We start from the raw sequence: 26,571 nt of genomic DNA, 5'->3' as shown, positions 1-26,571 counted from the left end.
GATTAAAAAGTTTTTATGGGTCACCTGAGAACATGGTCACGTTATTTCTACTTAACTGCAAAACATACTCCAAAAACAGAACAAATATCTTACAAATGATGTTTTGTCAACAAACCCATACATGATCTTTTGAGCAACACACGGCTCACTTTAACATTGATTGTGATACATCAGACAACTAGCTTGGCTCTTCTGTGGGATAAGTGAGAGATAGGTTTCTTCACAAAACTTACTGGTGATTGTATGAGTTAATAAAAGAGACTACTTTTTGCTACTCAGGTCCAAGCATTAAAGTTAAAAAATCAGCTGGACTACAATAGTTGAATCTCACTACAATATTTATATTTTGTATGCCTGTTGGCTATGCCCAAATTTCATACAATTTATGTGCCTCCATTATGACATTTCTAAGGTCTCCTAATAAGTACAACTGCTCCTTAGTGAGCAGAAAGAACATAAATAATTAAATGTGTCTGCATTTTTGACATCTAAATCTGACACTGTCAGATGTTTTTGTCCTAGTTTTGTTGCAGCGAAAAAATGCAAAATTATCCAGATCAACTGATTTCTTCTTATCCTGGAGGCAAAACTTCATCCTAAAGAACTGTTGGTTCTATCATCTTCTTGTATTCCAGAGGAGATTGTTTGCTATCTCTGGGTTACTGGCGATGGCAAGCAGAATATCAGAGAAACTATCAACCATAGGAAGCTGTGGTGTAAGCAAAAGACACAGCATTTGAGAAAGAAGATTTAACCAGGGCAGGGACTGGTAGGAAAAAGTGGGTGTATTGTTAGAACCATAGCTCTGAATGACAAAGCACAGGCCAATCTAGGTTAGTGAGTTCAAAAATAAAATAAAGACATGATGTGGAGTCCAAGACCAAGGTTTATGTCCAAGTACTTCAGTCCAAATGGAGGAAAAACCCATGTGTGGAGTCTAAGCAAGTAGATGGTCTGTGGCTAGTGTCCTTAAATCTAAGCAGAGCAGCAAAATACTCTAGTCAGTTAAATCAACACAAAGGAAAGTGTGGTTTGCATGTATAGCCATGGGGCTACACATGGAGGCTGCTCACACTTCCCATGAGGGAAAAAGTAAGGTGCAGAGTCCAGAAAAGCAGGAAGTAACAATCTGGGATTTATAACCACACACCAGTATAAGCAACATCATGTCTGTGAACTTCTTTAGGCTTTGAATTGTGTTTCTCATCTCTATTACTCCTGTGTCTGAATTGGGCCTGGCATAAAGCATGTGCTCAGTGCGCACTGTGGAATGAAGGAATAAATGAAGGCTCATATTAAGGTAAGAATAAGTCAGAGATTGTCTGTTCCTAGCCTTAGTTTAGAGTAGATGACTAAGGGCTGCTAGGTACACACAGTTTCTCCAGAGAGAGACAGAGCAGATGACTAAGGCTGGAGACCATACTCCAGGGAGTGGACTGACTTTGGTCCACTGAAGAGTCCTCACTGTTCTAACCACATTCTAACTAATAGTCAGTCGTGTGGTTGCTAAGATGAAGGGGAAACATGGAAAGGGAACAAGTTTGCGTAAACTAAGAAAAGAGTCATCGCAGGTGGCCTGACCAAGATTATGCTGATAAGCTTCAATAAGCAACCATTCACAGAGAGTCTGGCTGGTAATCTAAGTTTAGGAAAGTAGCCTATTTCAATGGTCTCTGCCTTTGTAGAGCACAAAAGAGAACTAACTCCAGGATGCTGAGATTGAGAATTAGATCTTTTCACCAGGTGGTTAGATGACGAAAACTTAAAAAATTCCTCTGTCACTTGCAAATATTAGAGTTTGCCAAGGCATTCCTGGTTCTGGAGATAACAGGTAAAATGATGATTTGAAACCAGTGTGAGGAAGACCCGGGTCCCATAGGCTATCTGCTGTTTCTCAGTAGTAATTGGTTTGAATCACATAGAGGAAAGATGAAAATTTAAAACTCTTCATAATGTCATATTTATATTGCACAGTCATGTAAATATGACAATAAAAAGTTAAGCCTGTCAGGGATTATAGGAGTCATCTCAACGGACGTGCCAGTGCAACCTCTGCTTGAATATCTCATTAGTCCCTAACCCAAAACCAAACCCACTGCTGTGGTATCTATTTCAATTCATAGCAACCCTATAGAAAAGAACAGAACTGTCTCTTAGGATTTCTAAGCTTGTAAATCTTGATGAAAGCAGACTGCCACATTTTTCTGTTGAGTGGCTTGTTGTTGTTGTTATGTGCCATCAAGTTGGACCTGATTCATAGTGACCCCTCCTTGGGTTTACAAGGCGATATCACTACGAAAGTAGTTTGCCCAACCTTCCTTCTGGGAGTGGCTGGTGGGTATGAACCACCAGCCTTTGGTTAGTAGTCAAGTGCCTTAGGCACTACGCTACCTGACCTTTTGGTGCCTAAGGCATTTGACTGCTAACCAGAAGGCTGACAGTTCAAACCGACCAGCCACTCCTCAGAAGGAAGATTGGGCAATCTACTTCTGTAGTGATACTGCCTCAGAAACCCAAAGAGGGGTTACTATGAGCCAGATCAGACTCGACAGCAGTGAGTTTAGATTTTTGGTTTGCCACATACTTTAACCGCTGTGCCACAAGGCCCCTTTTCATTACTCCCTAAAAGTTATTACATACCAACAAATATAAAAAACAGTATGTCCTTGCCTCAATTAAGAATGAGGATCAGGAGATTATTATAATTCAACAAGAATTTGAGGATATTTGCAAACAGTACTAAGCACATAATGGATTCACCAGGGAAACTTGTGGATTTACAGCTAAAGAAAAAGAAGTAGTGATAGTTACCTGAACAAACTGACATTTATATGGCAAGAATGTTTAACCTCCTAAGGTTTGTCAACAAATATTTCATATTGGGGCAAAGCAAATTATTCATTTCTTACCTGAGTCCTCTAGGCTTGTTGGGTTTCCATCATTTACATATAGTTTTCAGAATTCCTTATCTTTAACTTTAGTATTAAGTTTCTATTGAACTGTAGATACTTTAAGATCCTTGAGGCTCTGAGATTTGGCTTTTTTTTTTTAATGAAATCTGTCTGCTTATTAATCATGTTTTGAATTCTTAGAATAAAAAGTAAGAAGTGTGCTTGCCTTTGTATATGTGCTTTGAATATTTTAGAGTACTTTAAAAAACACATCATTTTTTAATCAGTGAATATAAAGTTTCATTATTAATAACACTATCATTATAGCTTCTTAAACCCTCTATGCAAATCTCTCATCTATAAAATGAAGATAAAATCTTCATCTATAAAATGAAGATAATACTAGTACTACCTCATAAAGTTGTTGGAAGGATTAAATAGATAATACATGTAAAACAATTAGAACAAATCCTGGCACCTGGTAAGTGCTCAGTAAGTTTCATTATCAATACTATCTAAGGTAAACATGCTTTAAAATTGGAAAAGGTGTGTGGCAAGGTTGTATCCTTTCACCATACTTACCCAATCTGCATGCTGAACAAACCTGAGAAGCTAGACTATATGAAGGAGGATGTTGCATCAGGGTTGGAAAAAGACTTGCTAACAACTGGCAATGTACAGATGAAGGAGCTTTGGTGATATACTGGATAAGGCATTTGATTGCTAACCAGAACGTCAGTGGTTCAAACCCACCAGCTGCTCTGCAGAAATCCATAAAGATTTACAGCCTCAGAAACCTGATGAGGGTCATTATGAGTCAGAATCGATTTGATGGTAGAAAGTTTTGGTTTTGTTTTTTTAATGTGCAGATGACAAAATCTTGCTTGTCAATAATGAACATGATGTCATGATGTGAATCACTTACTGATAAAGGTAAAGGATTAGAGCCTTCAATATGCCTGAATGTGAAGAAAACAAATATCTTTACGATTGGACCAATAAACAACATCACAATAAATGGAGAAAAAATTGAAGTTGTCAGTGATTTCATTCTACTTTTATCAATAACCAATGCCCATGGAAACAGCAGTCAAGAGATCAAACCACATATTGCTTGGCAAATCTGCACAAAAGGCCTCTTTAAAGTGTTAAAAAGCAAAACTATCACTTTCATGACTAAGGTATGCCTGACTCAAGCAATAGTTTTCTCAATTGCCTCATATGCATATGAAAGCTGGACAATGAAAAAAGAAAATATATTTGAATTGTGGTGTTGGTGAAGAGCATTGAATCTCCATGGACTTCCAGACAAATAAACAGATCAGTGTTAGAAGAAATATAAACAAAATTCTCCTTAGAAGAAAAGATGACAAGATTTTGGCTTGCTTAATTTGAATAGTTATCAGGAAAGACCAGTCACTAGAAAAAGACATCATTCTTGTTAAAGTAGAAACCTTCTGTGGTAGTTAATGTTGTGTGTCAACTTGGCTGGGCCTGGTTTTGAGTGGCTGGGCAGCTGGATGTGGCTATTCTCCATGATGAGACTGGTAATCAACTCCATGGTGGAATCTGCCGTGAGCAGTTAAGTAGCTGCTTCCAGTACCTAAGGAGAAACTTTGGACACAGTAGCTTTTAGCACTTCTGGATCCTGCATTCGATCAAGTCTTCATCTCAGTGGCCTGTCATGTTGCCTGCTAATCTTGTGATTGTTCCTGGACTTAAACTAGTGGCCTGCCATGTTGTCTGCTAATCTCGGGACTGTGCCATTTTACTTGTCTATCTTGGGTTTGTGAGCCTCAGCAGCCAGCAGCTGCCGAAGTCAGAAAAAGCCTCCAGCTGTAGTGGGCCTGGGACAGGAGGCAGAGCTTAAGCCCAAGGCTGAGGGACCTTCACCCAGCCACCAAAGCTGACACTTTGAACTCAGACTTCTAGCCTCCTAAATTGTAAGAGAATAAATCCTTGTTTATTAAAGCCATCACCTGTGGTATTTCTGTTATAGACCCACCATAAAGTTGATTGACACAATAGCTGCAACAGTGGGCTCAGAACACAGCAACAACTGTGAGGGTGGCACAGGATGGGGCATTGTTTAGATCTGTCACCATGAATCGGCAACTAACAGCAACAACTTTCACCAAAATCTATACTCATTTGGGCCATATTAAAGAACCCATCCTTGTCTGTGTGTTTATCTCTTCTATAAATGTCCCCATTAGGTTTGCATCCTGTACAGCTTTTCTGGTCACTTTCCATATGCCTCTCAGCCTTCCCTATCTTATTGGAATCATTTGCACTTGTAGAAGGAACTATTTCAATTTTTGTACCTCCCACATGCCTAGAGCCACATTCTTGCTACAGTCTTTGATTTAGCTATCTTATCCTTTGAGTGAAAAGAATGTAATCAATACATTTTTCTCTAGTCTGAAAGGATTTTTCTTTACTGTGTTCTGTAGAACTTTGTAAGATCTTAATAATCGTCCAATGGAAAATGAGTTTATATAGACAAATAATTTTGGGAAACTTATGAATATTAAAGCTTACTTATATAGAAATATGCTAACATGTACTATAAATTCCCAAGAGGGAGCATTAGTGTATTTTCTGTCGACCAGTAAGAATGCTTTAAAAAAAAAAAAAGCTCACTGCCGTCAAGTTGAACCCGACTCATAGTGACTCCTCCTTGGATTTTCGAGGCGGTATCTCTACCAAAGTAGATTGCTCAATCTACCTTCCGAGAAGTGGCTGGTGGACCTCCAGACTTCTGGTTAGCAGTCAATGAAGGTTCAAAACTGTTCAAATTTCACAAAGTGAAATCAAACATTCCAAAATGGTGGAATAACAGAGGCATATTTGTGAGGTGAAATCAAGAACTAAAGGTACAACATTCTAATTGGAGGTTGTAAGATCAGGGAAGTCAGGAGTAGGCAACTCAAAAGATTGGGGGAGCTTTATAGTGATTGGTTGGAAACACAAAGTTTGGCTGTTTAGATTGGTTAGTTTAAATGCATGACTAATTTAAGTTGCACCTCACCAAAGCCATGGTATTTTCAGTAGCCTCATATGAGTGTGAAAGCTGGACAATAAATAAGGAAGAATGAAGAAGAGTTGATGCCTTTGAATTGTGATGTTGGCAAAGAATACTGAAAATACCATGAACTTCCAGAAGAATGAACAAATCTATCCTGGAAGAAGTGCAGCCAGGATGCTCTTTATAAGTGAGAATGGCCAGACTTTGCCTCACCTACTTTGGTCATGTTGTCAGAGGAACCATTCGTTGGAGAAGGATATCATGCTTGGTAGAGTGGAGGGTCAGTGTAAAGGCGGAAGACCCACAACAAGAAGAATTGACACAGTATGCTGAAAAGATGGGCTCACGCATAGCGAGGATCGAGAGGATGGTGCAGGACTGGGCAGTGTTTCATTATGTTCTACATTAGGGTCCTACGACTTGGATCCTTTTCAATGGCATTTAACAACAACAACAATTTAAATGCTTGACAAGAGGGGCTTGACACTGTGGTCGTAAAGCAACTATCTTAAAGCATTTCCTGAAGACTGCTGAGGGAATTTCTGACAAGAGTCTTCTCTCAAGACAAGTCCTTAAGTTTGTATCTTTATCTCTACTTTAACCACAGAGAAAAACATTTCCTTTGTTTTGTACTTAAATCTGTCTAAGATTTGATTGTTGCAAGGGAAATAAGCAAAAGCTAAGATGGAGTTGGTGCTCAACCTGGGTGGATCATTCTGATATCAGTCAAGCACCTCAAATTTTAGAACTCTCACACATTTTTATAAACTTATTGGTTAACAAACACATTTTACTTTTGCCCATTTCAATCTTTGGGAAACACTGAAAAGAATGTTTCTCAAACTTAATTTATAAGTCAGTTTATTGGCTTAGATTACTTTTACTATAAAATTACACAAATATTTGTAATCATAAAATTAGATAGAAACTCCAGCCCTCACACTAAAAGCTCTTATATAATTAAATACCAAAGTCAATTTGCAAATTAAATATAAGTAAAACTAATAAAATTCAATGACTACATTATGTTAATGTAACAAATGACACCGTTTTGTTTACACAAAATCACCAATGCAGGGTTTATTGAGAAAAGCCTGACATACTGGTATTCACTGGGTTATTTTGATTTTGAGCATGATGGACTTGGATTTTAATCACTACTGTATCATTGTCTGTAATTTTCTTTTCTTAATAAAAGAAAATTATTTAACTACAGGTTTATTTTTGAGTGGATTGATCAAGTTAAGGGTGCCCCAAATAAAATACTAGAAAAATTTAAAATTCTATTAAACAAAATGTAATTATTGTATATTGAATTGTTTGCATGTAACAAGTTGGTATGACCAAAGACAGAATACACAGTAGAACATTTAAAATATTAATAAACCCACTGTCATTGAGTCTATTCCAATTCTTAGTGACTCCCATTGGGTTTCCAGGGCTGTAAATCTTTATGAAAATAGATTGCCTCATCTTCCTCTGGTGGGTTTGAACCACTGACCTTCTGGTTAACAGCCAAATGAATGTTGTTGTGTTGTTATGTCAGACCCAACTCATAGTGACCTCTCCTTGGGTTTCTGAGGCAGTATCACTACAAAAGTAGATTGCCCAACCTTCCTTCTGAGGAGTGGCTGGTGGGTTTGAACCACTGCCAGCCTTCTGGTTAGCAGTCAAGTGCTTAGGCCTATGCCACCAGAGCTCCCAGCCAAATGAATACCATAGGAATATTACACCCATTCATATGCACAGACTCTTTCAAGTTTGACATTGCTACTCTTCTTTGTCCCATGATGGTGATGACAGTTCTCCCAGCACTTTCCTGAACTAGTGCAAAATCTTCTATGTTTACTTGGCAGAAACATAGTCATAAACAGACAAACTCAGGTAGCAAAACTGACTGTCCATACTCAGTTTTAATATAATCCATTATAATCCAGAAAATGTTTGTATTATTTTTTAGAAATTATTATAGAAGTGGAACAGATAACAGGAAGATAAAAGCTTAGTTACTATTGCTAGTTGCCACCCAATCCATTCCACCCCTGGTGACTCCACGTGCAACAGAACAAGACGTTGCAGGGCCCTGCACCATCTTCACCATCAGTGGTGTTTTCGAATCCATCGTTGTAGCCACTGTGTTTATTTTGAATGCCTTCCAACCTAGGGGGCTTATCTTAGATATAAACTCCAGCACTATATCTTATAATATTCTGTTGTGATCCATAGAGCTTTCATTGGCAAATTTTTAGAAATAGGTCACCAGATCTTTCTTCCTAGTCTATCTTGGTCTGGACACTCCACTGAAACCTTTCTACCATGCGGGACCCTACTGGTATTTTAAATCCTGGTGCATAGCTTTCAGTATCATAACAACATGCTAGCCACCACAGTATGACAAACTGTGGGAAATAGATGTGGTGGGAGACAAGAGGCTAGAAGGTGCTAAAATGTCCACGATGATCTTTGCAGTGCAAGAGTCAGCAGCCTCTCTTCTCAGCACAAGGATAAAGAGATAAAACATTTAAAAAATAAATAAACCACATGGCTGAAGTCTCCAGCCTTCCTCATATCATCCCTTTGCTCCCTATGGGAGCTCTGGTAGCATAGTGCCTAAGGCTTGACTGCTAACCAGAAGGCTGGTGGTTCAAACCCACCAATCACTCCTCGGAAGGAAGGTTGGGCAATCTGCTTCCATAGTGGTAGAGCCTTGGAAACACAAGGAGGGTTACCATGAGGTTTTTGGGGTTTTTTTATTTGTTTGTTTTTTGCTTTGCTTCCCTGTGGTTCTCTCCCCTTACCTACAAACAAAATTGGAAAGGAGCTGCTCCTCAGTTGTATTTTGACATTTATTCACACCTATGTACTACCTCTGTTTGCATTTTGAAGTCTCTTCCTCTCCTATTATGGAAGGATTCTTTAAAGGAAAGAATCATTTTATGGAAAGAAATTCAAATTCAGATTACTAGGACTGATGGAGGGATACTGGATTTGGGGCTGAAGAAGTGATAAAATCCTAAACCCTGGAGTTGATTCAACTCTTGGCTACCTTAGAGGACAGTTTTCTGTCCCATACGGTTCCAGAGACTGTAATCTTTATAGAAGCAGACTGCCATATCTTTCTCCCATGGAGTGGCTGGTGGGTTCCAACTGCCCACCTTTTGCTTAGAGTCCTTTAACCACTGCACCAACAGAGCTCTTTTTGCAGACATGATACAGATGTGGTTTTCCTTAGAATTTAATCTGTGTTTAGGAATGACACAGTGGCTACAACAAAGGAGCCACTGTTGTAGAAGCAACAACTGGGAGGATGGCACAGGATGGGGCAGTATTTCCTCCTGTTGTACAGAGGGCTGCTATGGATCAGAACTGACTAGGCAGCACCTAACACCACAACAACATGCTCAGGAATAAGGAGCCCTGGAGGTACGGTGGCTAAAGCTCTAGACTGCTAACCAAAAGGTCGACTGTGTGAACCCACCAGGTGCTCCTGTGGGAGAAAGACGCAGCAGCCTACTGCCATGAAGTTTATAGCCCTGGAATCTTGAAACTATGGGGTGGTTCTACCCTGACCTATCAGGTCACTGCGAGTCAGAATCAACTTGATGATAGTGGATTTAGTTTGGTTTGGTTTGATATTTAGGAATGGTTCTGAAATATAATCTGTTTTAAACATTTCAGGCAGTGAGTGTGACCTGGAGAAAGTAGATCCTTATATTAATCAGCCTCAAGAGGTCTCTAATCCCTTCTTCACAGCGCCCTCTCTATCCTTTCCCTTGTACCTGGAGTTTTCCCCTTTCTGTTAGAGGGACTCTCCACACAAGTTAGAAGGAATTACTCTAGGACCCCTCTGCTGCAAGGGGCTGGCACTGAGAAAGAAATGAAAGAAACCTCATCTCACAGAAAGCTTAACTGTTGAAAAGTAATCTGAATGATGTTTGTCTTTTGACACTTCAGTTATAATAAAGATACTAAAATGCTGACCACCACCCTGTCAATGGCTTGCAAGCTGGAAGTGATGCCCTGAGTATTTCAGATACCAGCAGGGCTATCAATGGTGGGCACATTTCAGCAGAGCTTTCAAACTAAGACAGACTAGGAAGAAAGGCCTGGCAATCTACTTCTGAAAATTAATCAGTGAAAACCTTGTGAGTCACAACAGAATGTTGTCCAACATGGAGCTGGAAGATGAGCCCCCTAAAATGGAAGGCACTGTATAGTAACCACAACAAAAGATTCAAACATACTGCAATGCAGTGAATTACTGAATATGGCCCTTCTACCCATAGTCTTTGAGATTTTCACAAAATGATTGTGTGGGACTATGCAACTAATGTGTTTGTGGCCCACCAAAGGGATGGGGCAGCTTGCTAATAATACAAATATGCTGCATGCAAATAAAATGTATGAAACTCTAATGAGGGGATTGGTCAGTTTTGCCATCCTTTTAGGCTTAAAATGAGCTCATCCTAGAGGTGAGAGGGTAGGAAACTCATTACCATCAAAAAAATAACCAGGAACAGAGCACATCCTTTGGATCCAGGGTCCCTGTGCTGAGAGCTTCCTATGCCAAGAAGACAGGGAGAGCTGTCACACCAGAGACAACAGAAGACAACAAGAAGCAGAAGAAAGCACAGCAGAGTCCAGTGGTAAAGAGGCTGCAGCAGCAAAACCAGGAGCCTGGTGAAAGATGGCACAGTGAGCTTCCTGGCCCACCTAGTGAGGCAGCTACAGTGAGAGTGTGGACCCACAGAGCAAGAGCACTGAGTGCATTAGGGCAGGAGGCTTGCAGGTAGAAAGGGGCACCTCTGAGTACTTATGGCAGAGCTAAAGAGCTTTGTAACACTTGCTGGAGCAGAGCTAGGGCCAGACCAAGGGGCTAAGGGGCTGAGAGAGGCCTGCCTGTGGCCCTGGCTGAGAAGCTGCCCTGATTGGAGAACTGTGTCTTGAATTGTAACCTATTACATCCCTAATAAACCCCATATGGGGTCACTATGAGCAATGTCAACTTGATGGCAGTGAGTTTGGTTTGGTTTTGGAAGGTTTGCAAGAGTCTTCTCTCCCATGAAATGTCTGGTGTGTTTGAACCACTAGTCATTCATCTAGCAGCCGAGAGCTTATCCATTGCACCACCAAGGCTCCTTCAATGAAGACATAGACTTTTATGTAAAGACAACCAATCCATCTATAGACTGCAAGCTCTTTGTGCAGGGGCTGTGTCTAATTGTCCATTTTGTGTAGCAGTTAATCCACTGGGAAATGCCAAAAAAGCTAAGAAAGAGTGGTAATGCTCCCCTGCTGCCACCTGGTGCTTTATTTACACTGAGTTAGTTCAGAAAAGTAGATAAAGCAACTGAACATCATTTATCATGCTCAACTACAAAATGAAATCCCACCACCCGCAACACACACAGGCACACACAAATGTGTAGAACACACATACACACCATTCCTTATTACCCCCATCTCTGCTAGCTCAAAATAGACTCTTTTTTTAATGTTTTGTCTCTTCATGCCCCAACTGATGCTTCCATAATAACCAGAAGTAAGTGATACCTACCATTTCCCTCAAGAACCATGATCAATTAAAACTAGAGAATGAATTGATGCATATATTTGCACCACAATATTAAAAAACTAGAGAATGGGAAAAAGTTGACATTATCAAAAAAACTTCTTCTTTCAGATGACAAAACTGTGATACAATGACTAATCAACTCTATAGAGTTAAGAGTTATTTAAATGGGCCATGATTTTCAGCTTGTCAGTTAATCAATCATCAAACGTTTTTTACCACCTACACCAGCTACTTCTCAGAAAGAGGACTGGGCAATCTACTTCCACAGAGACACCGCCTCGGAAACCCAAGGAGGGGTCACTGTGACTCAGAAAAGACTCGACAGCAGTGAGTTTGGTTTTAGTTTTTTGTTTACCATGTGACAAGGTCTTTGGGTATCACAAAGACTTTGGCTGCTCATCTAAAGGTTGGCAGTTTGAATCCACTCAGCAGCAGTGTCACTGTGGAAGACAGGAATCTACTTGAAGCAATGGGTTTTTGTTTTAACATAACAGGAATAATTCCAGGCTCTGGAGAATCACTGATGAACAAGAGAAATATGTTCTCTGCCCCGACAGATGTTATATTCCAGTATGGGGAGAGTTGAATAACTCACAAACAAACAAATAAAATAATATCGACATAAGTATGGGCTACAAGATACATAAAATATGAGGATGTGACTAAGGGCCTGCTTCAATTAGGATGTGATCCCTGAGTGGTTCAAACAATTACTGCACTCAGCTGCTAACCTAATGGTTGGCAGTTCAAGTCCACCCAAAGGTGCCTTGGAAGAAAGGCCTGGCAATCTACTTTTGAAAATCCATTGACAACCAATGGAGCACAGTTCTATTCTGACACACATTGGGTCACCATAAATTGGAGTTGACTCAGTGGCAACTGGTTTCAGCTAGGGTGGCAGGGACAACCCTTCTGAAGAGGTCACATTTTAAATGAGGAGGGGATGTCGATAATGAAAAAGCAGCAGCCATGCCAAGGTCTAGGAAAGAACATTTCAGGCAAAAAAGACAGCAAAAGTCTTGAGAGGAGAATGACCTTAGCATCTTCAGGGACAGAGGGAAGGCCAGGAAGACCAGCATGAGTGAGGGCAATGGAAGAATCTGACAAGGGCCACAGGGCTGGACCAGGCAACACCTAATAGGTCATGGTGGTTGTTGTCGGGTGCCATCAAGATGATCCCAACTCTTGGCAACCCCATAAGACAGAGTAGAACTTCCCCATTGCAGACAGTGAAATGGTAAGAAGTTGTCGGGTCTGAGATTTTGTGTGTATGTGTGTGTGTGTGTGTGATTTGGGTGAAGAACAAATTCATTTTCCATACAACAGCTCACATATATTTTGTCTCATGACACTGACTTCAATTTCCCACAATGCAGCAGCTCTCTTCCAACTTCTTCCCCATAGTTACCTCTTCCCTGTGTCCTTCCCTCCCATGTACTCCTGCCCGCCGAGCTATCTCCCTGTGCATACACAGCCTTTCTATTCTCCCATGATTATTCTCTCTAAGGAGTATATCTACCTAATGTAAATGTTCACCTCATGTGCCTGTCTTTTGTTTGGCTGGAAGCCACAAGAGTGGGTTCAATTCCAGACCTGAAGGGCAGCTAGGGGCCATAATCTCAGGGGTTCCATCAGGCTCTATCAGACCAGCAAACCTGGTCCCTCTTTTTTTTATATAATTTTGAGTTTTGTTCCACATTGCTCTCCCACTGTATCCAGGATCTCCTGTATAGATTTCCCCCAGATTGGAGAAATTTTTAAAAATTTTTTTTATCACAATAAATATATATGTAACAAATTATTTGTCATTTCAACATTCTTTCCATATACAATTCAGTAACTATAATCGTGTTAATCATGTTGTTCAACCATTACCATTGTACATTTCCAAATGTTCCTATCACCCTGAACATAAGCTCAGTGTCCCCTTAAGCAGTAAGTCCCTTTTCCCCTCCCTCTTGCCCACCCCTGGTAATAAACTTTCATGATTTCAGATGTATTTTGCAGGGAGAGTCAAGGAATTTATTTAAAAACTGGATGTGGGGATATGACTGAAAGGAAGGGTACAAAGAAAATTCTCAAATTTTAAGTCTGAGCAACTAGGTAGACAGTGGTACATACATACCGCTTACTGAGGTGAAGGAAGCTGGAGTTGGGACATATAGTTGGGAGGAGCAGAAAATCAATAGCTCTGTGTGATCACATTGGGTATGAGATATCTGTTGGATTTTCAAAGGGAATTGTTGTTGTTATGTGCATATAGATGGTCTAAATCTGGATCTCAGGGGAAAGGTCCAGGTTGGAGATGTGAGAGTCATCAGTATGCAGATGGCATATAAGGCCATGTTTGTTCAGCTTATTCTGCTTCATAAAATCCATTGTCATTGATTCGATTCTGACTCCTAATGATCCTATAGGACAGAGTAGAACTGTCCCACAGGGTTTCCAAATATGTGATCTTTATGGGGCTGGCAGTTCAACAGACTGTCACATCTTTCTGCCATGGAGTGGCTAGTGGGTTCAAATTGCTAAACTTTTGCTTAGCAGCTAAGCACTTGGACCACTGTGCCACCAAGGCTCCTTTTATGCTTCACAGCTCCCAGTAATATCATTACTAAACACCTTCTATTTCAGCTCTCACAAAGTCTTATTTCCACCGACAAGAATAGCAAAGTAAAAGATTGGGTGGGACTGTACAACCCTGCCATTCTGAAGATGCAAATCCAGGCACACTCATTAGATGTCAGACTTGCTAGGACTCTGTCAACAAACCTGTCATTTTATCTATGATGGGTCTGGTGCCCAGGGAGATGAAGCAACCAGCGATGCTACTTACCTGGTTTATAAGGCAGAGCTTGAACCTAAGCATGCTGGTCCTCTGAACAGTCCCTTCTCAGCCCTCCTCACGGCTGACAAGATGGTCTGATGCTGTTAGAGGTGATAGAATATGAACAAGGTCAGGTCTGTGCACATTTCATAAATGAATTGAAAAACAAAATTTTAATCTACATTTGGGATTTGTACTTTTTATCATTCAAGGGTGAGAGTTCTTTGGCAGCATAGAACAAACAAGATCCAAAGTTTTAAAAACAATAATACCTCTGGGGCCCAGTCTCTTCATCTCCATCCCCAGCCCCAAAGATGCTCTGAGCTCAATTTATTCTTAATTCTTGGTCATTGAAGATATCTGGGTCCTTGGTGCCTTGAAGGCCTGCATCAGTCCTTTGTGGGTCATGGCAGGGAAGCAATGAGGTGCTTCTCGTCCCGCAGAACACCACTAGAGGGCTGCAGAGACTAGCAATGGCTGAAACAGATGGCCGCGGAACCCAAAGGAAGGTGAGACCAGGCCCTCACTGAGTGGTCCAACCCCTCCTTTAGGCTGAGGATAGCAGAGCCTCGGAAGGGTTAAGTGATGTTCCCAAAGTCATCCAACTGGTGAGTGGCAAAGTCACAACTCCATCACAAGGCCTCTAACTCGAAATCTGGAGTGATACAAAGGAGAGTACATAGGTTTTAGAGACAAGAGTGCCCTCTTTTGCTCTCTCATTTCGTGTGCTCAGTCAGATTTCGTACCTTCTCTGAACCACAGTGTCCTCATCTGTATTATGGGTTATAACTGCTTCTGCCATGCAGCGTATCATGCTCTGTTGGTACGTTAGCATGGTTGAGGTGCCTGGCACTTAGTAAGCATTCATCAAATGTCCAGGCCTTCACCTCTTTCTGCTGAAACCCTGGTTTCTCTCTGTGGTAGCTCAACCTCATAAAGCAACCCAAGGTCCAGTCAGTCTGGTTACAATATTTTGCTGTGCATTTTGCTACACAGTACATAAAAAAATAATAATAAAATATTGCCATTAAGTCAATTCTAGCTCATGGCACTCCCATGTGTTACAAAAAGCAATGCTCCATACAGTTTTCTTGGCTGTAATTGTACCAGAAGTAGATTACCAGGGGGTTCTCCCCTGGTAGTAAGGATGTCTGCTTGAAGACTGAGATGAGCCTGACCCAAGTCATGGTATTTTCAATTGCCTCTTACGCATGTGAGAGCTGGACGGTGAATAAGGAAGACCAAAGAATAGTTGACGCTTTTGAGTTGTGGTGCTGGAGAAGAATGCGAAGAGTACCATGGTCTGACAAAGGACTAACAAATCTGTCCTGGAGGAAGTGCAGCCACAATGCTCTCTGGAAGCGAGAATGGCCAGACTTTGTCTCACCTATTTTGGTCATATCAGAAGGAATCATTCCCTGGAGGATATCATGCTTGGTAAAGTGCCTCCACTTTACCAATGAAGATGGGGAAGGCCCTCAATGAGATAGACTGACACAATGGTTACAACGGTGGGCTCAGGTATAGCAAGGATCCTGAGGCTGGCACAGGACCGGGCAGTGTTTCATTTTGCTGTGCATAGGGTCGCTATGAATCAGAGATGACTCAATGGCAACAGCAACAACTCCCTCAGTGTCTGCTGGGTGGATTTGAGTGTCACCCTTTTGGTTAGAAGTCAAGTGCAAACCATTCACACCACCCTTCTCCGGGAGCTCTGGAAGCATAGTGCCTAAGGCACTTGACTACTAACCAGAAGGCTGATGGTTCAAACCCACCAGCCTCTCCTCAGAAGGAAGGTTGGGCAACCTATTTCCATAATGATACTGCTTCGGCAACCCAAGGAGGAGTTGCTATGACGCATTGTTGTTGTTGTTAGGTGCTGTCTTAGTTATCTAGTGCTGCTATAACAGAAATGCTACTCTTTAACAAAGAGAAATTTCTCTGACTGTGTAAGAGGCTAGAAATTCAAATCCAGGGCATCAGCTCTACAGGAAGGCTTTTTCTCTCTCTGTTGGCTTCAGGGGAAGGTCCTTGCCTCCTTTCAACATCTGTGGGCTCAGCATCCCTTGAAAATCTCCAGGTACCTTGGCATCAATCTTCCCCTGGGCCTAGGAGGTTCTCAGCACAGGAACCCCTGGTCCAAAGGACATGCCTCACGCCTAGCTTTGCTTTCTTGGTGGTATTCCCTGTAAGATAAAAAGTGATATAGACTACACTCCAGGGAAACTCCTCTTACATTGGATCAGGACTCTGACCTGAGTAAGAGTGTTGAATCCTACTCCTTACAGATGATTGGCTGATCACATCATGGGTGATGATTACATCATTATGTAACTGTCAAATTACATCATTATATAACTGCTAAACCATTGAGAGTCATGGCCCCAACAAGCTGACACATATTTTGTTGTTGTTGTTGTTATGTGCCATTGAGTCAGATCTGACTCATAGCAACTCCTCCTTGGGTTGCCGAAGTAGTATCATTATGGAAGTAGATTGCCCAACCTTCCTTCTGAGGAGAGGCTGGTGGGTTTGAACCACCAGCCTTCTGGTTAGCAGTCAAGTGCCTTAGGCACTATGCTTCCAGAGCTCCCAGACACATATTTTAGGGGAACACAATTCAATCCATGACAGGTGTCATCAAGTTGGTTCTGACCCATAGTGTGGTAGTTAAGGTTGTGTGTCAATTTGGCTGGGCCTGGTTGAGTGGCTGGGCAGATAGTGTAGTTATTCCCATGATGAGACTGGCAATCAGCTCCATGGTGGGATCTAGCACAAGCAGCTGAGTAGCTGCCTTAGGGATGTGGTCTGCTTTCTGTATATAAGAAGCAGCTTTGGGAATGGTCTCTACCATATGGCATGCTGGAGCCCTGCATGTAGTTGTGTCATTGTTCAGTAGCCTGCCATGCTCTGCTGATTTTAGAACTTTCAATGGACTTGAATTAGTGCCCTGCTGTGATGTTTGGTAACACTGGGACTGTGCCTTTTTTACTTGTCAACCTTGAGTTTGTCAGCCTTAGCAGCCAGCAGCTGTCTGAGTGAAGAAAAGCCTCCAGCTTCAATGGGAGGCAGAGCTGAAGCCCAAGGTTGAGGGGCTTTCACCCAGCCCCTAGAGCCTGGCACTTTGAACTTGGACTTAAAGCCTCCAAACTGTAAGAGAATAAACTCCTGTTTGTTAAAGCCATCCCATTTGTGGTATATTTCTGTTAGAGCAGCACGAGGTAACCAGAACACATACTTACCTCATGTACAGCAGAATGAAAAGCTACCCAATCTTGCCATCTTCACAATCATTGCTATGTTTGATCCCATTATTGCAAACAGTGTGTCAGTCCAGTTCTTTGAGGTCTTCCTCTTTTTCACTGATCCTCTACTTCACCAAGCATGATGTCCTTCTCCAGGGACTGGTCCCTTCTCACTGCATGACCAAAGTACATGAGATGAAGTCACACCATCCTCACTTCTATAGAGCATTCTGGCTGTACTTTGCCAAAAATTGAGTTGCTTTTTCTTCTGGTAGTCCTTGATGTATTCAGTATTCTTCACCAACACCGTAATTCAAATTCATTGATTCTTCTTTGGTCTTCCTTATTGATTGTCCAGCTTTCACATGCATATGAGGCAATTGAAAATACCATGGCTTGGGTCAGGTGCACCTTAGTCTTCAAAATAACATTTTTACCTTTTAACACTTATGAGAGATCTTTTGCAGCAGATTTGCCCAAAGCATTGTGTCATTTAGGAGCTCTGGTGGTGTAGTGTCTAAGGCATTTGACTGGTAACCAGAAGGTTGGATGTTCAAACCTATCAGCTGCTGTGTGGAAGAAGAATGGGACAATCTACTTCTGAAAAGATTTACCACCTCAGAAACCCAGTGGGGGTTACAAGAGTTGGAATTGACTCAATGGCAGTGAATTTGTTTTTGTTTCGTTTGGTTTTTTTTTTTTTTTTTTTTTTTCCCCCTATTTAATGTGTCATTTGATTCCTTGACTGCTGCTCCCATGGACGTTGATTGTGGATCCAAGTAAAACAAAATCCTTGACAACTTCATTATTTTCTCCATTTCTCATGGTGTTGCTTATTGGTCCAGTTGTGAGGGTTTATCTTTTCTTTGCACTGAGGTGTAATTCATACTGAAGGCTATGGTTTTTGATCTTTATCAGTATGTGCTTCAAGTCCTCTTTGCTTTTAGCAAACAAGGTTGTGTCATCTGCATATCACAGGTTTTTAATGCATACATAACATACATAAAGAACACTTTATATTGCTTTTAAAACACACACACAACACAAAAAAAAACCTACAAAGTGCATGTATCTGTAATTCAAGAAAGAGTCAGGAGAAAAGAAAAAGGCTGAGAAATTACTTCCTCACCACGGTAGTAAGATTTAGATCCACAACATCTCCTTTCATCTTCCCCATTCAGTGGCTGTTTATTGCGTGCCTTTCCTGGGCAAAGGAACATGCCAGGCATTATGTGAAGACAAACACATGAATCTTGCCCTCAACAATAATCACTGTTCTGTACTAGGCATTGTCCTTGTCACTTTATTTATCTCACACAGTAATCCTGTGAGCCAGGCATTATTAGCTTGATTTGAGAGATGAGGAAAACAGAGGCTCAGAGAAGTTAAATAACTTATCCAAGGTCTCCCAGCAAATAAGTGGCAGTGCTGGAGTTTAAGCCCAGCTCTACATTGAACTTTTCTTTTTCCTTGAGGTGTGCACAATATAAGAAAGTGAGATAATAGTAAGGGCTATAAAAGGAAGGTTTGTGTAAGTTCTGAAAGAAGTGGCTGCTTCAGCTATGCAGAGGGACCGAGTAGTTGAACCTGTGAGCTCAGGACCATAGTTACAGGAAACATCAAGTTCAACTGGCATAACATACTACACAAAACATTGTTCCGTCTCCTACTTTGGTGAGTGGTGGCTGGGATCTTAAAAGCTTGCAAGCAGCCATCTAGATGCAGTGATGGGTCTCTCCTCATCCAGAGCAAAGAAGAATGAAGAAAACCAAAGATTCATGGAAACAATTAGTCCTAGTGACTGCTACACCATGCCATCCACAGCCTGTACAACTATGAGACCAGAAAAACTAGATGGTGCCCAGCTACCAATGTCAACACTCAGAGGGGGATCTATGTAGGAGATCCTGGATAGAGAGGGAGAACAATGTGGAACAAAACTCAAAATCATTTGGAAAAAAAGGCGGGGACCAGGTTTGCTGTTCTGATAGAGCCTGGTGGAACCACTGAGACTATGGCCCCTAGCTGCCCTTCAGGTGTAGAATTGAACCCATACCTGTGGTTTCCAACCAAGCAAAAGACAGGCATATGAGTTGAACATTTACCTGAGGTAAATACACTCCTTGGAGAGAACAATCATTGGAGAAAGAAGGGCTGTTCATGCACAGGGAGACAGCTCTGGGGGCAGGGGTGCATGGAAGGATGGACACAGGAAAGAGGTGACTGTCGGGAGAAAGTGGGAGGAGAGCTGTTGCATTGTGATGAATTGTGGTCAATGTCATGAGACAAAGTGTATGTGAACTGCTGTGTGGAAAGTGAATTTGCTCTGTAAATTTTACCCAAACCACAATAAAATAAAATAAAAAGTGGCTGCTTCAATATATGTCCAGAGACCAGAGAGGACTTCTGGAGGAAGGAAGCTCACACTAGTCTGACTGGGGAGGTGGGATGAAGAACGAAAGAATACCTGACACAGGTAGGTGCACTAACTATTTGTAGTGAATCTGATTTATGAAAACATGGTGCATGGGTTAAGAAAGAAAGAGAGAAACACACACACACACACACACATATACACATTTGGTCTGCTTGAACTATATTAAAGATCTCTTCCTGGAAGGAAGTAAGGTCAAGAGCTGAAATAAAAAATCTGAAGTTGAGGTTGTAACACCACTATGCTCTACTGCCAGCTAACCCAGGAAATTAATTTCATGTTGAGTTGTTCTGATAAAAACCCCCGACTGAAGTGTCTCCACAAGGTAAACATCGGGAAAGTCTCCAGGAACTTCCTAAAGCATTTAACACAGCCAAAGGCTGACCTGACCTAATTGGCAGGGAATTCTGGCTCTCTTCAGCCTCCCCCTGTCCTGGCAAACTGCCACTTAAAGATAGGAGCCCAGTGACCACGTGGAGCAGCTGCAGCACTGCCCCCACCCCAGCTCTGAGAAATTCTGGCTTCCAGCATGGTAGTCATCAGGAACATCTTCCTCACAGGAGCGTCCAGATGCTCTTCCAAAGGAGTTCTAGAAATAGCCAGCCACCTGAGTGTAACCCAACACAGGAAACATCCTTCTATCCGGTACACAAGCACACCCCTCCTAGGGGCAGGGGAGAGGAAGTCATAATTAGAATCATTCATTCATCCAACAGTGCAGAGCCTCCAGCTATGAGCCAAATGTAGTTCCCAACCCAGCCTGCACATTAGAATCACCTGGGAACTTTTAAAAATGCCAGCACCAGGGCTCCACCCAAAACCAATTAAGTATATCTGGGAGTGGAGCCCAAGCCTTGGTATTTTTTAAATGCTCTCTGGGTGATTCTTATGTGGTTGAGAACCACTGCATTAGATATTGTGTACAACAAAAGTCGGAATCACTGTAAAACCTTCAAGGAGCTCATAGTTCAAGAGAGCGCTACAGTTGGCAATATTTTTTTTTCCTGCAGGTGACCTTAACTGATTTTCTCAACCAGCATGGAAGGGAGTTGTTACAGCCTATTTTGCAAATGAGGCAGCTAAGGCTCAGAGTTCGTGGTTTGCCCAACATTATGCAGCAGGTAAGCAGTCAAGTGGAGGAGTTCTGGTGCACTGTGGTAACAGCATTGGACTGCTAACCAAAAGGTTGGTAGCTTAAACTCACCAGCTGCTCTGTGGGAGAAAGGTGAGGCAGTCTGCTTTCATAAAGATTTGCAACCATAGAAACTCCATGGGTCAGTTCTACTTGCCCATAGGATCTCTATGAATCAGGTTTGATTGCAGTGGGTTTTGTTTTGTTTTGTTTCCATTTAAGCAGCCAAGTTGGCACAGGGACAGGATTTTCAGATTCTACTCTTGCCTTTGAGGGCTAGGGGTAAGCAACATGTAGAGAAATTGGACTTGAGAAAAGAGGCTTAGAGCATATCACAACTGCCTCCATGCTAATGGGCAAGAGTCAAAGGAACAAACGGGAGAAGCCTAAGTTGACCCACTTGTCATAACTAATATCTACCAACCAGCTGGTGTCCGTCAGTGTTCCTAAAGCTGTGCCTGCCTGGACCAACTGCTTGTTTATTGAGCTATTCCCATTAAGGGCTTTTCCAGGCAAGAGTCTTGTGGCTAGAATAGTAAGTAGATACTTAATAATCACCTTGCCAGGATCAACAACGGGCCTTGAAATATGCACATAACCCCTAATAAAGACATACTTTATTGCACAAATTCTTACATTGTGAATAGTGGTATTAGTACTAGCAGGCTGACTGATTTGGTAGCCTAGTGCCTAAGGCATTTGACTGCTAACCAGAAGGCTGACGGTTCACACCCACTAGCCACTCCTCGGAAGGAAGGTTGGGCAATCTACTTGCATAGTGATACCGTCTCAGAAACCCAAGGAGGGGTCACGATGAGTCGAATCTGACTCCCCAGCAGTGAGTTTGGTGTTTGGTGAGGTGTTTGAGGGGCAGCCAGTGTTAATAGAAAGAAAGAGAGACAGGTGCAGCATGAGGGTGAGCAGTGGGCCAAAATTCAGAGGCTTGGAAATCTAATCCCCTCTCTGGGTGGCTGTTGAGCCTTATAAAACCTTTGCCTCTTTACGTTACACATACAGTTTGCCTACTTTGGAGCAGGACATAACATTTCCAAGGTGGCCTCTGAGATATTTAGTCTAGTTTCTCACATACTGGTCCTTTGGGGAAACAGGAATTGCACTTTGTAACCGGATTCACTACCCGTGTGCTTCTCTGCTCAGCAGCTTTGGCCCAAGTTCTTTTCTCCTCTTCCACCACTCCTCCTCCTCACTTCCAGTGTCTGTCACAGAGTAGTTTGACTATTCACCCCTTTTGTTGTTGTTGTTGTTGTTATGTGCCGTCAAGTCATACCTGACTCATAGCGACCCCTCCTTGGGTTTCCGAGGCAGTATCACTACGGAAGTAGGTTTGCCCAACCTTCCTTCCGAGGAGTGGCTGGTGGGTTTGAACCGCCAGCCGTCTGGTTAGCAGGCAAGTGTCTTAGCCACTATGCTACCAGAGCTCCCATTCACCCCTTGGGGCCCACCAATAAAGCCCAACCCTCCCATTACATAGATGAGCAGACTAAGGTCAAAGAAAGAGGGCCTTGGACAAAACCACACAGAGTGGCAGAGCTGGGACAAGGCCAGCCTCCTGGACCCACCCCAGTGCTCCATCAGGAGAAAAACAACCAGGACTGTAAAGCATTTGCAAATGTAGACCCCGTTCCCCGTGCTAACTACAGCAACTCACAGTTATCAGACTGATTTTGGTGGCTTGTGGTCATGAGTGCAAATTTGAGCCAAATCATGACATAAGCAAACCTAGCTTTATAACTCCTCACCTCTTTTAGGTGAAAAGAGAGAGCTTAGATGTGTTATGTATGTATATTACTAACACCTCAGTATATGCAAAACCCATACTGGTTTTTCAGAAGAGGACCTACCAGGAGAAGAATTCAAAGAATTAGATTTCAGTAACAGTAGTTTTAGTCCCTGATATCTGGATTCAGATTTAGGTTGGCTCCTTTAAGAACAGTAACAAAAACAGTAACAATAATCCACTATATGACTGAGTACCCAGTATGTTTCGGATGATGCAAAACATGCACTTACATACCACTCAACACCCATGCGAACCAAAAACTCACTGCCATCGAGTTGATTCCAACTCATAACAACCTCTATTAGATTTCCAAGGATGCAAATCTTTGTAGAAGCAGATTGCCTCAACTTTCTTCCACAGAGCAGCTGGTGGGTTCAAACCAGTGACCTTTTGGTTAGCAGCCAAATACATTAACCACTACACCACCAGAGCTCCTTAATACCCATGTGAACCACGTCTTATTTCCTCTATAAACAGATGAGGAAACTGGAACTCAGAGTGGGTTATAACTGGCCCAACTTCACACACTTACTAAGTATCTAACCAATGGTCAAAAATTTCCTGAGTAGTATGAATAGTTAAGCACTGGGATACTCACCAAAAAGTTTGTGGTTCAAACCCACTCATAGATGCCTCAGAAGGAAGGTCTGGTGACCTACTTTTGAAAGATCACAGCACAATTGTACTCTTACACACATGGGGTCGCTATCAGTCAGAATCAACTTAATGGCAACTAGTACTGGCTTCTAGGCCAGGGTCAAAGCTGTCTGCTCAAAACATTGAGTGCTTGTACCACATACATAAACCACCATCTACTCCTCCTCCTCGACTAATGGTCTTACTTAAACAAATGTCCAGAAATTGTAGATGTGGCAGGGGCTGCACATAGATCCAAGCATGCACAAGCTGAGACATACCAACCCTAAGGGCCAAGCATCCTTTAGTTCCCCTGTACCTGCCCCCCTGTCCCACCCTACCATGTTTGACCATTCATCTCGTCCATAGTCACAGACCCTGGAGGCTGTGAGGGAAACGTGCAGTTTGAGCACAGCCTGGCCCAACCCTGGAATTGAGCCTGATGCCTGTGACATTCATCAACTGGTTAATTTCAGAAAGGCATCCATTTGCACCAGCTGCTTAAAAGAGCTCTTGGCCCTCAGGAGACAACCAACCAATCAAAAGGCAAAGGCAGGGAGTTTTTCTGGTAACCATATTCAACCGGGTGTCTGCTGCTTGGTTGGTTGTGTAATTTCAGCGATGCTCGGGAGAGTGAAGAGTGGAGTTAAAATGAATGATCTTATTTACTTTCCATTTACTTTCCATTATTATTCTTATATTTATGGCTCACATTTGTCCTTAATGCACATGTGCCCTATTAACCTATTATGATGATGATGGTCATGAGGAAAATCACTACTATTGCTATTTTTGTGGTGAGGGATGGCTGCCTGTTTTTGACAGACTCTTTCCAGGTGGTTGTAGTGTGTGTGTGTGTGTGTGTGTGTGTGTGTGTGTGTGTGTTGGGGGGTGGGGGGTGGGAGATCACCACAGGCCCAGGTTCAAGCCTCAAGTGGAAAATTCCTTTTAGAATTGATTGATAAATAAGATTATAAACACATTCGCATAGTCAGGGAGAGATCCCTCACCGGTTCCCCAAATCTGATGTTGAGGAAAGGGGCACATCCAGTTGTCACCAATTTGGAATAAAGGCATGTTCTCAAGGCAACATTCCATGTGCCTGGGGTGGGGTGGGGTGGGGTGTTGGAAAGGCTAGCCTTCCCTCTATAGCTTCTCAATGTACCAGGTATTAGGCAGGAATGATCTCATTTATCCCTTGCAAGAACCCTATGAGCTTTATTGTGGTAAAGTAGAAGCTTAGAGAGATTACCTCATTCATTCAAGCCCAGATATGTCTAACCACAAAGCTCGAGCTAAACCACCCTCTCTGTCCTGTCTAGGTTTGTTGTTGTTGTTGTGTGCCATCTGGTCAGTTCTGACTCATAGCAACACATAGAACCTAACACGGCCTGGTCCCGTGCCATCCTCATAATCATTGCTATGTTTGAGCCCATTGCTGCAGCCACTGTGTCAATCCATCTCATTGAGGGTCTTTCCTCTTTATCACTGACCCTTGACTTTACCAAGCACAGTGTCCCTGTCTAGGGACTAGTCCCTCCTGGTAACATGTCCAAAGCAAGTGAGATAAAATCTAACCATCCTCACTTCTATGGCGTATTCTGGCTGTACTTCTTCCAAAACAAGTTTGTTCATTCTTCTGACAGTCCACCGTGTATTTATTTTTCTTTGCCAACATTATAATTTAAAGGCATCAATACTTCTTTGGACTTCCTTATTCATCATCAAGCTTTTGCATGCATATGAGGTGAATGAAAATATCATGGTTTGGATGAGGTGAGTCTTAGTCTTCAAAGTGGCATCTTTGCTTCTTAATGCTATAAAGACATTTTTTTGCAGCAGATTTGCCCCATGCAATAATACATCATTTGATTTCTTGACTGCTACTTCTATGAGCATTGATTGTGTATCCAAGTAAAACAAAATCCTTGACATCTTCAGTATTTTCTCCACTTATTATGATGTTGCTTATTGGTCCAGTTGTGAAGATTTTGTTTTCTTAATGTGGCAGTGTAATCCATACTGAAGACCATAGTCTTTGATCTTCATCAGTAAGTGCTTCAAGCCTTCTTCACTTTCAGCAAGAAAGGTTGGACCATCTGCATACCATAGGCTATCAATGAGTCTTCCTCCAATCCTGATGCCATATTCTTCTTCATACAGTCCAGTCTCTTGGATATTTGCTCAGCATACAGATTGAATATGTATGGTAGAAGGATACAACCCTGACATTTTGTTGATTTTAATCCATACAGTATCTTCTTGTTCTGACAGGTTCCTCATGAGCACAATTAAGTTTTATGGAATTCCCATTCTTTGCAACATTGTCCATAATTTGTTATGATCCACATAGTAGAATGTCTTTGCATAGTAACTAAAACACAAATAAACATCTTTCTGATATTCTCTGCTTTCAGCCAAGGTCCATCTGACATCAGTAGTGATATTCCTCATCCCACGTCCTCTTCTGAATCTGGCTTGAATTTCTGGCAGTTCCCTGTCAATGTATTGCTGCAACCGTTTCTGAATTATCTTTAGCACAATTATCTAATTTTATGGCCACTTAAAAAGGGGCGGGAGCCCTGGTGGCACAACACTTAAGCACTCAGCTGCTAATCAAAAAGACAGTTGTTCAAGCCCACCAGCTGCTCCACAGAAAAAAGACCTGCCAATCAGCTCTTGTAAAGATTTCAACCTAGGAAACCCTATGAAGAATTTCTACTCTGTCACATGGGGTCACTATGAGCTGGAATCAACTCCATGGCACACATCAACAAGAACTGGCATGATGGGTCCATACTCAGATCACCATTTCCCTCCATAATACTAGAGACTTCTGGCTCAGTTTTACTCATGTGTTCCCTGTTACAATTTCTATGTAAGCCACCAGTCTGGCTGCAATGGAAAGTTTATGTTTTTGTTTTAGACTGAAATAATTTATATATATATATACAAACAAACCAAACTCATTGCCGTCCAGTCGGATCCAACTCATGGTGACC

Source organism: Orycteropus afer, unplaced genomic scaffold (assembly GCF_000298275.1).
Source record: "Orycteropus afer afer isolate SDZICR_OR568_19922 unplaced genomic scaffold, OryAfe1.0 scaffold00010, whole genome shotgun sequence".
NCBI classification, from domain to species: Eukaryota; Metazoa; Chordata; class Mammalia; order Tubulidentata; family Orycteropodidae; genus Orycteropus; species Orycteropus afer.
The sequence above is the reverse complement of the archived record's forward strand: the minus strand, read 5'-3'. Positions refer to the sequence as shown.